Consider the following 14,515-nt stretch of genomic DNA (forward strand, 5'->3'; position numbering starts at 1 on the left):
CTATGGTTTTAATTCCTTTCCACCGATCTCATTCATGCTGGGGTTTCTCCTTTCCTAGACCCACATCAGAATGCTTCTGTAACAGTGTTTCTCAGACTTAATTTTCATGTTGTAATCAGCTGCAGAGAATTACAACAAGTAAACATCAACAAACTAATTCATGAATCTCTCTCCAGAATGCTGATTTAATTCGGCAGGTGTATGGCCAATCGACACGTTTTCTTAAGCTTCTCGGTGGATTCTAACACGCAACCAAGGCTGAGCGCCACAGCTCTCTCAACCCAGTGCTGCAGTTGACCAGAATGAGACACTTGCACGTGTAAAAAGACTGAAGGATCTCAGAAAGTCCTATGCCCTCTTCTGATTCGACGGGTGGCCTACACTAGCGAACAGTCACGTTTTTGAAAGTGATGTCCTTTCCCTCTTTCCTTGCTGTGCTCTGTCTCATGGGGTCACCGATGACGGCAGTCTACAGATCCCAGATTCCTGGGACAGTTAGGTTCTGGGTGGATTTGGCAAATGAGGGAGAAAGCGTGGACACACGTAAGTTATCCCCTGCCTTCCTTAAGACAGTCTCTGACAACAGCCCTTGCTCCTTGACTGGTTTCTGCAGAAAAGCACACCTGTGCTTCCTCCCATGGCCCCGGCTTCCAGAAACCCCACATCTTTCCTTTTTTTAAAAAATATAATCTATTTTCAAATTGGCTTACATACAACACCCAGTGCTCATCCCAACAAGTGCCCTCCTCAATGCCCATCACCCATTTTCCTTGTCCCCCGCTGCCCCTCCCCACCCCCACCATCCACCCTCAGTTTGTTCTCTGTTTTTAAACAGACACATGAAAAGATGCTCAACATCACTTATCATCAGGGAAATACAAATCAAGGCCACACTGAAATAGCACCTCACACCGGTCAGGGTGGCTAACATGAACAAATCAGGAGACCATACGTGCTGGAGAGGATGCAGAGAAATGGGAACCCTCTTGCACTGTTGGTGGGAATGCAAACTGGTGCAGCCACTCTGGAAAACAGTGTGGAGGTTGCTCAAAAAATTAAAAATAGATCTACCCTGCGACCCAGCAATAGCGCTGTTAGGAATTCACCCAAGGGATCCAGGAGGGCTGATGCATAGGGGCACTTGTACCCCAGTGTTTAGAGCAGCACTTCCAACAATAGGCAAATCATGGAAAGAGCCTAAACGTCCCCACATCTTTCCTTTGATCTTCGGGTGGGTCAGGTTAGCAGCTCCTGGCCATTGCTACACTCTGGACTATGTCACCATCTCCTGTTTGGGTTCCCAGCTTTCCCTCTCTGTGTAACCATTTCCCTACTTCGAAGTCCTTTAAAAAATACTTAATAGTGATTTCTGTTTTTCTGATTGGAACTTCATTTTTCTATTTTTTTCTATCCCACTCTTACTAGGACCATTTTTTTTTTTTCCCAACTGTCTTTCAGCTCTGTCTAATCTGTTAAGTTCATTCACTGAGATCTTCAATTATTTGCTTGTGTCTAAAGCTCAGAGTTGGTTCATTTTAAAATCTGATATTCTTTTTTGTAGTTTCCAGTTTTATATCCCCAAATTTCAGTGTAGATATTATATTCTTGAACAGAGTAAGCATTGATATTTTAGAGTCTTTGATATTTTCAACATCTGCAGCCCTCAGGGCTGTTTCTGTCACCTGTTGTTTCTATTGGCTCTTTCTCACAACAGCTTATTTCCTCATGTGCCTGGTTATTTTTAATTTAGGCTATACATTTTGTTTAGAAATTATTGATAGAAATAACATAAGGCACCGGATAATGTGATCTTCCTGTGGAGTTTTTTTTGTTTTTTTTTTTTTAAATTTTGGAAAATTTTTTTTTTTTTTTTTTTTTTTCCAATTAATTTATTTTGGGAGAGGGAGAGAGAGAGACAGCAGGAGAGGGGCAGAGAGGGAATCCTAAGTAGGTTCTGAGCTGTCACCACAGAGCCCAACTCAGGGCTCAGACTCAAGAACCATGAGTTCATGACCTGAGTCAAAATCAAGAGTCAGACGCTCAACCGACTGAGACGCCCAGGTGCCCCATACTTCTGGCGTGTTTTGAGGGCCACTAACTACCTGGGCTCGTTTTAAATGATTGGATCGTCCGGAGAATTTGATTCTGACCTGCAGTCTGTGAAAGGGCTGGTTTACTTCGGGTGTATTCTGACTTTCACAGCAGTATTTTCGGCGTTCTAGACCAAGGCTGGGGTAGTATACGAGGGTCCCTCCCAGTTACACGCTCCAGACTTTAAGTCTCGTTCCGCGAGTATTATGTAGGCACCAAAATCTCAGCTCAGACTTTCTCACGTGCCTTCCAGTTCAGCGTGTACTCCCCGAGAAAAAGAAGACCCACATTCAGGCAAGACGGCTTCAGAACTCCATCTGTGAAAGGAGCAGAGACAGTGCATGATATCTAAGGTCCTATCAAATTCTCACTTTGCATTGTTCTATTATTTTGTCGTAAAATATTTCGGTTGTGCTAAAACCTATGGAAGCTTCTGGAAAATCCTGGATATACCTACCAGTAAGAAACAGGAGTAATTTCTGGATTCTGTCACGTGGCCTGGTACACGTGTGGAGTTTTTCACGCACGAGGTAGAACGGCACCTAATTTTGAAATGACCCCGTGTCCTGAACCGTGTAACACAGCTGGCCTTCTGACCCACATTCCTAGCTGCTCTGGATAATTCATACTCCTTTAAGTAATCTGTTCAGGGTATGGCTGAAGATAATACCCCAAGTTTGTGCCAAAGAATACTTTTCCGTAGTTTATAAGAGTAAGGGATAATACCCTCGTATCAACCCATATGGTCAGTTTCTTGTGAGCCGTTCAGAGGGAGGTATGTTTAGAACAGCTGGAAATGAGCTAAATGTTAGCTGAAGCAGCCCAGGCAACTCTCCAAATGAGCATTAGGTCTCCCGAAAGTCGGGAGTGCTCGTTTCTGCTGAATCAATTGCTGTATCCGGGTTACCTTCCCTTTATGGTTCCTCCAGTGTATGCAGAAGTTCATTCACCTAACCTGTTGAGAATGCTCCGTTCGGGGTACGTTGGTTTCCTCAAACGTCTCCGACCAAATCTCAAGTCTATCGGGTACGACTTTTCTCGAAACGTGTGGCGGCCTCGCTCTCGCTTTCTTCAAAGAAAATCCCATAATATATGCAGCAATTTCAAGGGAACATTGTGGCCGAGAAGCTAATGGAGAAGCCGACTCGGATGCACAGCTGGCTAACCTCAAGATATCTTGGAAGTGGTACATGTCCACGGTAACAAATGTGGCTGTTCAGTGAAAAATTTATTCCTCCGCCTGCACAGAAATTGATACCTGCTGCCAGGACTTGACGACCTCTGTTTCTGTTGCCAAACTTCCAGTCTTGTTTCGGCCACACTGCGTTGGACCGTGCAGCAAACTTCCGACCTTTGAATACTGAGGATTCGAGCAAGCACATTTTAAGCTTAGCTGTAGTTTGGGGTGTCTTTCTCTCTCTCTGTTTGTTTTTTTTTTTTTTTTTTTTTTTTTTTTTTTTTACAAGGCAAGCTTATTATAGACTTCACTTTGTATGGGAGCGATTTTAGCCAGTCAGCAGTCCTGCTCACATTCTTTCCTTCAGAAAGTAACTAACTAGAGCTTCTATTCCTAGAATAAAGAGCGGATTAAAAAGCATAGTCGCCGCAAATAAGGCAGGTGGCAGGGAGAGGAGAGATGTGGGTAATACATTAAGAAGGAAAACTTTCCGTTAGCTATCATGCCCCACGCTGTTGTGTATAATTATTAGCTGCAAAATAGCACAGCTTGAACGTTATTATTGCGCATTAAAGAACATTTCACTTATAATTATGGAACGAAAAGAAGCGTTTACAACTCACCTACCGAAGCATTAACTTTGTGTGTGTAAGAAAATATTTTAAAGACCTCTTCATTAAAAATCTGCAAATATGTGACTTTCTTTTTCCGTTTCATGGATCCTTTCTCCTTTTTCTGTCCTCCGCTGACATGTTGAATTACATCCTAAACTTTTCTTTTAATTAGAAAGCAGCATAAAACTGTACGGGGTTGGAAAAGGAAACCAACGGAAGGAGGTGGTCTGTGCGTTTGCCAGCCAAAATAAATATTTGATACGTAGACAGATTAGAAAGTGAAAAGGGAAGGCACAAAATACGTTCTTTCACCCTAGCAGAATAACCATGGGTTCTCAGAAGCAGGAACACGGTACTTTTTCTGAGCGCGGCTCCTAAGTTTTAAAAGAGCAAATGCTGTGGAAACCCACAGATAATCCACCAGTGGCGGATGTCTTTGCCACAGTGTTTCAAGGTCGGTGGAGGAGAGCTTAACTGTCCCAGGAAATTCACTCTGCTAGTTCTTCTCCCATAACATCTTCCCCTGACAGACTCTCTAGGGTGAAGGAACCCATGGGTATGTGCGTGTGTCTTCTGTGTGTTTTCCTACCATTTGTGTACAAAGACTCCCTTTCGGTCACACACATTCACCGAGGAGCTCTTGTCTGTTGGACGCGGTGTGAGGCTCTGGGGGGACAGTTAAGAATAGACTGAATAAAAGAACATGTCCAGATGCTTTATCCACAAGGCGGATTTTCACACAGTTCGGGTGACTTAACACTTGCAGGGCATTCAAAGGAGCAGAGGAGGCCGTGGCTCCCGCCCCGACACACACAGGAACACGCATGTGCACAGACGTGCACACCCGTAGACGCTCGTTGGATCCGTTTTTCTCCCCACGTCTGAAACCTCCTGCCTCCAGAATACTCTGTCACGCACCGGTGTTTTCCTCAGTGTTCCTCGTGAGGACAACGGGTGTTCTGTGAGAAAGGATTCAGTGGTAGGCGCAGTTACAGAGGCGGTATGTCCTCTGTCCCTCTCTTGAGGGGTCACAGCCCATCTTGTCTGGTCACAGGCTTTCTAAGGAGTCCATTCAGCTCAGCGTCTCCCAAGCACATCTCTCGATGTGGTGCATGGAGATGCCGACACACGGCTCCACAGTGTGGGGGCTTGGGGTTCACTCCGTGCCCTCCTGACTTCCCCTCATTTCTCTCTCAGGGTCTGGGACCCCCCCAGGAAGTATACATCCTGCCACCGTCACACTCTGCTGTGGGGGCGACGCCATTTGGAAAGGTCTTTCCTGCCCCTCCGGGGCACGAGGGAAGGCAAACAAAGAACTGTCTTTTGTTCAGTCTCAGGATCTCCTCTCCACCTCCTAAGGTGACCTTAACTAGGGAATTTTCTAGGCGAGAATAGAACTAGACATGTCTATGTCTCGTTCGCACCCGTGTCCTTGGGCTTAAGTTCTGGCTCTTGTTTCTTGGCCAACACATTACGGTGCTAATCTTCTCAATGGCCCGCGCTGTCTAGTAGGAAGCCCTCCAAGGCATTGCGCCTTGGGACAGATGCACACTTGCGTATTGAAAGCCGGTGACAGAGTGGGAGGGACACCGATGTGGTTGGACGATCTGATCTGAACAGTGAGGGCCATCGTTTGGGGAACATTCCCTACTTATCAGACACTGTACTCCATGCTCAAAATACTTTATTTCCCTTAGCGCTTGCAAGGACCTCCGTGATGGGAGAGGCATTACCACCTACACTTTACAGATGAGGGAACCCAGCGGTAGGGAAATGACATGACTTGTTGAAGGCCACGTGACTGGCAATCGTCTGAGCCAGCCCGAGTGGCCGAAGCCACTGTCACTCTACCGCGGGCTCAAGCATTGCCTATGCTGTAGATGAACGTCTGCTCAGTCGGAGGCCGAACTCACCCCCCAGTCCACCCCCGTGCGTGAAATCGGGCGTGTAAGGGCGATGTGAGCACACGAATTCTAGGACTTTTTATATGTCTTCGATTGCAGAGAATTTGAAAGGGCGCACGACACTCTAATCTAAAAGTCTTTTACTGTAAGTAGCTATGCTTTAGCTTGACTTAGCTCTACATCCCACAATTTCCAGCCCTACCGGGGAGTCAGTTCTTACAAACACGGAGGCTCTAAGGAACAATAAAGGACAGAATGGAAGACTGTGCTATGCACCGTTACCACGGCTGAGGTGGAATGAGCTGAGAGCAGGGAGAATGTGCCCGCTGTAGTTGCTAAGTTTTAAAAGATGGCAGTGAAATGATTTGCCATAAGGGAGGAGGCCAGTGCCATTGTCAAGGGGTCTCCCTGCACAGTGTTTATTCAAATGCACTCCAGACCCCGCATCTGTACTCTGAGCAGAATTTCCACATGTAAGTCAAATCATTGCATTCAGCAAAAATATTTTTTTTTGGCAAAGTCTTGCACAGATCCTTGCATACAGACCTGCTTAGTACCTCCAGGATATGTGGAGGAGATTTGCTCAAAAGAGCAGCCATGATTTTAGTTACAGTCCTCCCATCGCACCTTGACCTCCTGGTGACACTGGTGGTCCAGTGGCAAAGACCTGGTAAATCCCATGTGACCAATCAAAATAGAATTTCAAGCTCACCTCCAAGTGGTGTGCAATTGAGCTGTGGACTGAAAGAACCATCTGACTCAAGAGTTAAGGTCAAACGCGTGATCATGAGTGAAAAACCCTGTGGTTTGAAACTAACAAGTCTCTTACATATTTCACTGAAAAACCAATTATACACTTCCTAAGTGGATTAACACACTTCAGGGAATGCAGTTGTTGGAGATAGCTGCATCTGTTGGGTTACAAAAACAGTCAAACATGCAAAATCAGTGATTTCTACATCATGTCCAACACAACCCTCTGTTCCAAAAGAGAAAGAATCTGAAGGTGGACCTGCCCAGATTGGCTGTGACCTGGGCAGGGGGGCCAGGGGGTACCATAGCAGGCAGGACCAGCTTCCTGAGCTGATTTAAGAATGAGTGTTCCCAGTGATCCAGTCTGAGTCGGTTTTCTGCCCAATGGTTGTCAACCTAATTCTCAAGGAACTGGAGTTACTTATGCAAAATGTGCATTGTTTCTTTTTACACAGGTCAACTCAAGGACTCTCATCCCTGGGTAAGAAAACACTAGCACAAGAAAGAAACGCAAATGCATTATCTCTGCGCCAATCAACATGTCCGCATTCAGTTCTTAATCTTTCTCTGCAAACTTTGCCCCGCTTCTTCCTCGGGGTAGAATCCAAAGTTCTTGCCAAGGCTTGAAAGGCTCTGTGTGATCTGGCCTCTCTGTCACTACAGTTTGGCCTGTGTGAGAATTTTTGTGTCATCTTAGATTTTTTTTTTTTTAAATAATTTTAGAATTGCATTAAAGTTGCAAGAATGCTAGAGATAGTTCTGGTATACCGTTCACTCGGTTTCTCTTTAATGTAAACATTTTACATAAGCAAAGTGAACAATTTTTCAAGCCGGGAAATTAACACCAATGACGTACTAGCTTCAGACCTTATGTCAGTTTTCCCCCTCATTTCCGTTTTCTGGCCTGGGATCCAGTCCAGGCTTGGACTTTGCATTCAGTGCTCACATCTTGTCGTCTCCCCTGGTCTGTGACAGTCCTCAGTGTGGCCTTGACTTCCGACCTGGACACTTGCAGAGCACTGGCCAGTTATTTTGTAAGATGTCCCTCCACTGGGGTTTTCTTGGACATTTCTCAAGATGAGACCAAGGTTCTGTAGTCCTGGGGAGGATGCCAGAGAGGTGACCTGCCCTCGGAGGACGTGATGCTGATTGCCTTATCACTGATGGTGTCAACTTTGATCACCTGGTTGAGCTGGCGTCTGCCAGGTGTCCCCACTGCAAAATTATCATTCGTCTTTGTCCTTCAAGAACATCTCATGAGAGGTAGTTTGGGATGATGTCACCATCCTATCTCACTATACTTTCACTTACTCGTTTTAGCATCCATTGTGCCTGCAACATGGTGTCTGCCTAGAGGTGATTTTCTATTTGCCCCATTCCTTTCTCATGTATTAATTGGAAGTCTACTCTAAAAGAGAGATAGCTCTCCTCCACGTATTTACGTATTCAATGATTAGGTCAGTATGAACTCACGGACATTTATTTTATTCTGCTTTGCACTGTTGTGCAAATTGTCTCCGGTCTGGTTTGGCAACTTCTTCAAGTTGGCTCCGGTAGGACTTTATAATTTGAATGGGTGAACTTTGCCACCAACAGAATTAGTTTTACATGCAATAGTGCTTCCAAAGTGAGCAAACAAACAAACCAAAACGACAACCCACAATTCTTTGGAGGCAGTGTCTCTCTAGAAATGTCTTTTCTCTAATGAAAGAGATCTGTAACTGGCAATCAGCTAGTGACAGATAAATCTAGGAAGCCCTTCAGAACATTCTAGATTTGCTAGGAGGCCTGTTGTGGCTTCCATCATGTACTCTCACCATGTGGCAAAGAGAAGAATGAAAGAAATTGGCAATGGCGTGGTTTCCTAGTCCCCACCAAATTCCATGTGGTTGTTCTACTCCTATTATTATTTTCATTCCCATTATTATTATTACTATAGTCAAGGAGATTTCCAAGCAGGAGAATTTATTAAGTTTTCAATATGTTAAAACTTTTTCGGTTTGAAAAACTTCAGACACAGAAGTGTATATATAATCCATCTACCTATATACGCTATGCATAAAAGCTATTGTATACATACACCGCTATGGTAGAAGAAACCCGTCTCTATATGCCCACTGCTAAACCTCAGAATGAGAACAGTACCAATACCTCTGACCCCGCTGCGTGCCGTGCTGACTCCTGTCACTCTTCCATGCCTTCCTGGGCACCGCCGTGCGGAATTTTATGTTAGTTTTTCTTAAAAAACGGTTTTATCCTGTGTGCGCGTATGATTTGCTAAGCAAGATGCAGGGTGGTCTTGTCCCTGCGGGGCCCTCACACGAATGGGATCTCGTGGGTATTCTTGACTTGCCTTTCGCACTTGCCTTCGCCTTGGAGGGTCGTCCGGATCGGCACCTGCGGCCGTTCTCACTTGGCTCGCGCCCCGTGCGGATGCTCAGTGTTTATGCAGTCTGTGCGCCAGCGTCTGCTCGACTCTCCCTTTTGGCACACGGGCCGTCCCCTCTGTCGATCCTGCTTGTCCCCTGGTGTACATTCGGGAGACATTCTCTAGGGTATATGACCACAGGTGGGATTGCTGAGCCACGGGGCGGGCAGATAGGAACATTTTCTGATGCCCGTTTCCCCCGAAGTTCTTACACACGTGCACTGTCATGAGCGGCACGTGAGCGTCTCGTGGCTCTAACTGCAACGACGTTACTGGAAGTTACAGCCCTGTCACGCTAGCTGCTGGCCCGTGGCCGTGCGTTTTCTCGATTGCTGATGAGGTTGAAATCCTCATGTTGAAATCCTCATGAAATCCTCATGAAATCCTCCCTTTTGCTTCCTTCCTTTGTGAAGTCTCCGCTGATGACTTTTGTTTAGTTTTCTTTTGAATGGTTCTGCTTTTTCTGCTTGATACGCGCTCTTCGTATATTCTGGGCGACGAGGCTTTTTTAGTTAAAACTAGTGTATGGCGCTCCTTCCACCCCATGGTTCGTCTTTTCACTTCCCTTGTTGTGATTTGATTTGTGATGAATAGAAATTCTTAATTTTAATTAAGTCCAATATATCCATCTTTGCCCTTAGAGCTTTACGAAAAAATCATTTCCTATCCCTGTTATAATCATTTCTTTTATACTTTTTTTCCCCCTTGAAAGCTTCAGATTTGCCTTTCAAGTCTGCTTACTTTTTCCATCTGGAATAATTCCTCCTTTCCAAGTAGATGGGCAATATCAGATTTCTGCTCACGTGTGGTCTGTTCTGTTCGGGAGCCCAGTTCTCCCTGCACCCAAAGCAGACTATACCTTTTACTAAGACTGGTTTGGGTGGACCCAGCCCCTGCCCAGTCTCCTACCCCAGGGCGGCTCTTACCCTACAGGCAGACCCCACTCTGCGAGGCTGTAGGGGGACCGTGAGGTGACCGGAGGCCGAACTGGTACGAGGCCACCTTGAAAATGATGATGGTTCTGTGACCTTTCAAACTTTCTGTCGAAACCTTAAAGCTTCTTTTAGTGTCAGTTATAAATATACGGGAGGTTAAAAACTGGTAAAGCTAATGTTTTTCTAGTACACTGCAATCTAAAACATGAGAGAGATTGACGGGCAATTCATTTCCTTGTGCAAAACTTACAAATGGTGGTCATTGGTGCTCACTCCATCATAGGACCTATGACACGGCATGATCGTCGCTTCTGGGCGGCGAGGAACTGTCACACTGTTCTCTATGTCTGGATAGGCATCCAGTATTTCACTCTCTCATCACATCCAGCTCCCCAGTTACCACTTTCTGTTTCTTCCCTCCACCATAGGCCAGACGTCCAGTTCCTAATCTCCAGAATTTGTGACCCCCGCCTTACATGGCACAAGGGCCTTTTCAGATGAGATGGAAGTTAAGGATCCTGAGATGGGGAGGTTATTCTGTATCGTCCAGGTAGACCTGATGGAATCATGGGAGACAGGAGGTCAGAGCGACATAAGAAGAGATTGAAACGATGTGCTTATGAGCCAAGACCCGTCATGGCAGCCTCCAGAGGCCAGAGGAGGCGTGGAATAGATTCTTCCCTGGAGCTTCCAGAAAGAACCATTTCTGCTAATCTCTTGATTTTAGCCCCCAAAGCTTCATTCCAGACTTCTGACCTCCAGAACTATAAGAGAATACATTCGTGCTGTTTAAAGCCACCAAATTTGCGGTAATTTGTTACAGCGGCAACAGGAAAGGAATATGCTGCACATGTGGGTTTATCACTGGAAGCCGAGGAGGCAACACAACTACAAGCTTTGCTCTCTGTGTGTGAACTGAATAACAGATGTGCGGTGGCTAATCGTTAACAGATTTTGAAAGAAGCAACGTGATTGGTCCCTGACCATGATGTGTGTCTGTATTTATGTTGTGATTTGTGGACTGGAGGGCTGGCGGCAAAGCTTGTACTCCCTTGAGTTACAGAAAATACACCGTGCACACAGACATTTGAACCGTGTTGTGGAGGGAAGGGTGTTTTTTAGCTAAATCCTAATCACTAAAATTTTTGCATATGAGAAACATTGAAAATGAGGATGGCTTGGGGTCAGTTTTCCTACTTCTCAAGATGGTGCATCTTTATAATTTTCTCCATCAAATCTTGAATAATTTTTAATTTGTTTCTAGGAGTCTTATATTTTTGCTGACATTGTAATGACATCTTTTTCTACGTGGCACATTCGGAGATTTGCTCATGGACGGAAATGTAATTTACTTTTGTGTATTATGGTTTTTGTTCAACAGCTTTATAAATCATCGTATCATGCAGAAAATTAATCTATAGATTTCAGTAGTATCCTACATAGTCAATAATACCGTCTAAGAATAATAACTGCTTTCTTTCTCTGTTCTCCTTCCTTATACTTTTAATTTCTTCTTCTGAATGTACTGTGCAGGCAAGGGTCTCCCAAATAATGTGAAAGACAAGATGTGTCAGCAGGCACATCTGTTTTAGTTTTGATTCAAAGAAAATTCTTCTAATAATCTAATCTTAAATTCTTCTAATTTTCGCTAATTTAAGTGGTACTTCTATTCGTTTTCGTATACCCTTCATCAATGTTGAGGAAATTCCTTCATATTCCAAGTTTTATAAACTAATACATATTTTATTTTTCTAACTGTTGGGTTCATTGTTGAAAATAGTATCAAGTCTCTTAGTTGGCTATAGCATTTAACCCATATTCATTCGATTACATTTGTTAATGTTGCTGCTCAGATATTCTATATCTTGAAAGTGTTTGCCTGATGGATATATTAAGAGAAATATATTGAAACTGTCACTATGGTGGCACATTTGTAAATCTCTCCTGGTGGCACTATCACTTTGCCTTATAAATTTTAAAGCAATTTTATTAGAGGCATATGAGTTAAAAATTTTTTTTTTGTCTACCCAGTGAATTATCTAGTAATATACTAGAAATATCTAGTAAAGTTTTTTTTTTAGATTTATGATCTATCTTGTCTAATGTTTTTTAAATGTTTATTTATTTATTTTGAGAGAGAGAAAGAGAGAGAGAGAGAGACAGAGGGAGAGAGAGAAGAAAGAGAGAGAGAGACAGAGAAGAAGAGAGAATACCAAGCAGGCTCTTCACTATTAACATGGAGTCCGACGTGGGTCTCGGTCCCCCAACCATGAGATCATGATCTGAGCCAAAATTAAGAGTCGAATCCTTAGCTGACTGAGCCACCCAGGCATCCCTATCTTGTCTAACTACAACAACTTTGCTATTTTATTGTATACATTTTAAATACTTTTATTTCCAAAGTTTTAGTATTCTATGCTAAGTATATCTATCCTAGACAGACTATACTGGGAAGTATTTAATCTAGTCTCACATTGTCATGTCCTGGAGAATTTAGTCCATTTATGTTACCTGAGTTACGATACGTTTGTATCTATTTCCACTACTGTACTTCAGATTTTTTTGCTTGTCCGCTTTTCATTTTTTTCTTTTTCTTTTCTGGTTTTGTTGTTATTTTGATTTAGATTTTCCTATCTCTTCTTTCTAGCTTTTCCTCTACCAGTTTAATATACTCTAACTACACCAGAGTATACCCTGGTTTGGTGAGTGTATTTAACTTAGTAAAAATTCAGTGCTAATTAATCCCCTTCCTTATCTCCCCCCAAATAGAAGAATAGAGCAATTCTGTGCTCTTATGCATTTCTGTATTCTTAGTTGCAAACAGAGTATCTTGTACACAAGGAAGACTTAATAGATATTGTTCAATAAATAAATCAATTAATATATTTAAAATGTATAATAGATTTGGCGTATACATACCTTTAGGTCCTGAGGAGTTCCCATGAAACCTGAGCAATGACCACCCTGTGTGGTTTGCTTATTTTGAAAATCAAATGTTGCGTTAGAATGTCTTCATGAAAAAAGAGGTGTATTGGTTGTGAAACTTAATTATATTTTTACCCAGATCTAAGTAGAGACTTGATTTCAGAGTTTGTCACAGCGGAGACTCGAGTGGCCAGATGAGGATCCGGTCCTTGTTCCCAGAAACTATGAGTGACGTAAGCTCTTGAAAAATATCCTCTAGTAACCCTTGCTTGTGAATCCATATAACCTCTGGGAAATACCACGTATTTTTCCCACTGAGGATAGGAAGACAATTATATATGACAACCGTCGGCCTTCCCTCACTCCTCACCCCAACTTTTCCGGGCTGAAGTTGTGCCCCTCTTGCCTGCACACCTCCCACAATTAAAGTTGCACACCTCACATTCAATTGGCTTCAAAAGTGTTAGAAATAATTACAACAATAGTAACAAACAAACAAACAAAACTCAAACTACTGTTTGTTAGGGAAATTGACCTGCTGTGCCTGGGTGCTGTGCCAGGTGGGCATCCATGACCTGGGGCTTGGATGTAATTTGGGGCTCAAAGCCTTGCTGTAGGCCTAGGGCCCATTGTGCAGAAAGGCCCGATGCAAAAAACCCCAAACCCAAAAATGAAACCAAAAACTCCTCAAAAGTGCTCTAATATAAGTTCGACATAAATCATTCTTTGAGGCTCAGTGTGGCTCATGTCCTGCCTTATCTGAAGACTTTCTCTGAAGTCCCCCAGGTTATGGTGATGCTTCCTTCCTGGATTCACCTTAGTAGTGGGTGCTCATTATCACCACATGATCACCCAGGACCCTCCTGGTGTCAGCCCTGAAAGTCCCGGGTCTGGGACCTCCTCATTCTCCCTGCCTGTTGGTGACACCATTCCTTTAAAACATAGAACAAAAAACATGGCTCTCATCATCTTCCTTAAGCTGTGTTTCCTCACTCTTAAGGGATCTCTGCTTCTTGTGTTTAATTCTAAGTGGGGGGGGCAGTGTGCGGGTAGAGGGTGGGAGGAGGTTCAGAAGAATAAGGACAAATTATACTTTACACTGTCTACTCCCCCTCCTTACCCTGCACCAGCCCAAATCTGAGAGGCTGAAAATGTTGAGTCTTTGACCAGCCCCTTCATCATTGTGAGTCTTGGCCTTCCACTGCCTCCCCGATAAAGGAGTTTTTGGCCTCCACACGACAGGCACGCTTGTCTGACTCCCGTGGGGCAGGGGGGACGGATGGACAGCACTGCAGAGAGGACGGCGAGTGTCTCTGCCTCTCTCGCCCCACGAACACTCAACGTCCCCTTGGAAACTTCACGTTCTCCTCAACCGAACAGACTCTTCGTTCTAGCCCTGTTTTCATCTCTTACTTTCCAGCCAGCCAAGTAGAACCCTAGCACATTTATTTCATTGAGTTTTCAACAGCGTTAAGCACTGGTCGGTGGCAAAGGACTCCTTTTATCTAGAGAGAAAAGACACAAATATGTATATCTCTATCCAATGGGAAAGTCAGGAATGGAAATAAACTCTTACGGAGGAATGTGATAAACGCCGTGTGTGAGAGACCTAAGAGGGAGACACAGAATCCGAAGAGGCTCCAGGCTCCGAGCTGTCAGCACAGAGCCCGACGCAGGGCTCGAACTCA

At 44.1% G+C, this 14,515-nt stretch overlaps 1 long non-coding RNA gene across 1 annotated transcript; it reads right to left on the bottom strand.

The window, feature by feature from the left end:
• Positions 1-2,020: 2,020 nt before the first annotated feature.
• LOC121032779 (uncharacterized) lies at positions 2,021-12,956 on the bottom strand. Its single transcript, XR_005791470.1, has 3 exons — positions 12,822-12,956; positions 10,153-10,458; positions 2,021-2,408 (listed from the first exon to the last, which is right to left on the bottom strand). It is a non-coding gene; the product is annotated as an uncharacterized LOC121032779 (long non-coding RNA).
• Positions 12,957-14,515: the final 1,559 nt, after the last annotated feature.

Source organism: Herpailurus yagouaroundi, unplaced genomic scaffold (assembly GCF_014898765.1).
Source record: "Herpailurus yagouaroundi ecotype Mexico unplaced genomic scaffold, PumYag 142, whole genome shotgun sequence".
NCBI lineage: Eukaryota > Metazoa > Chordata > Mammalia > Carnivora > Felidae > Herpailurus > Herpailurus yagouaroundi.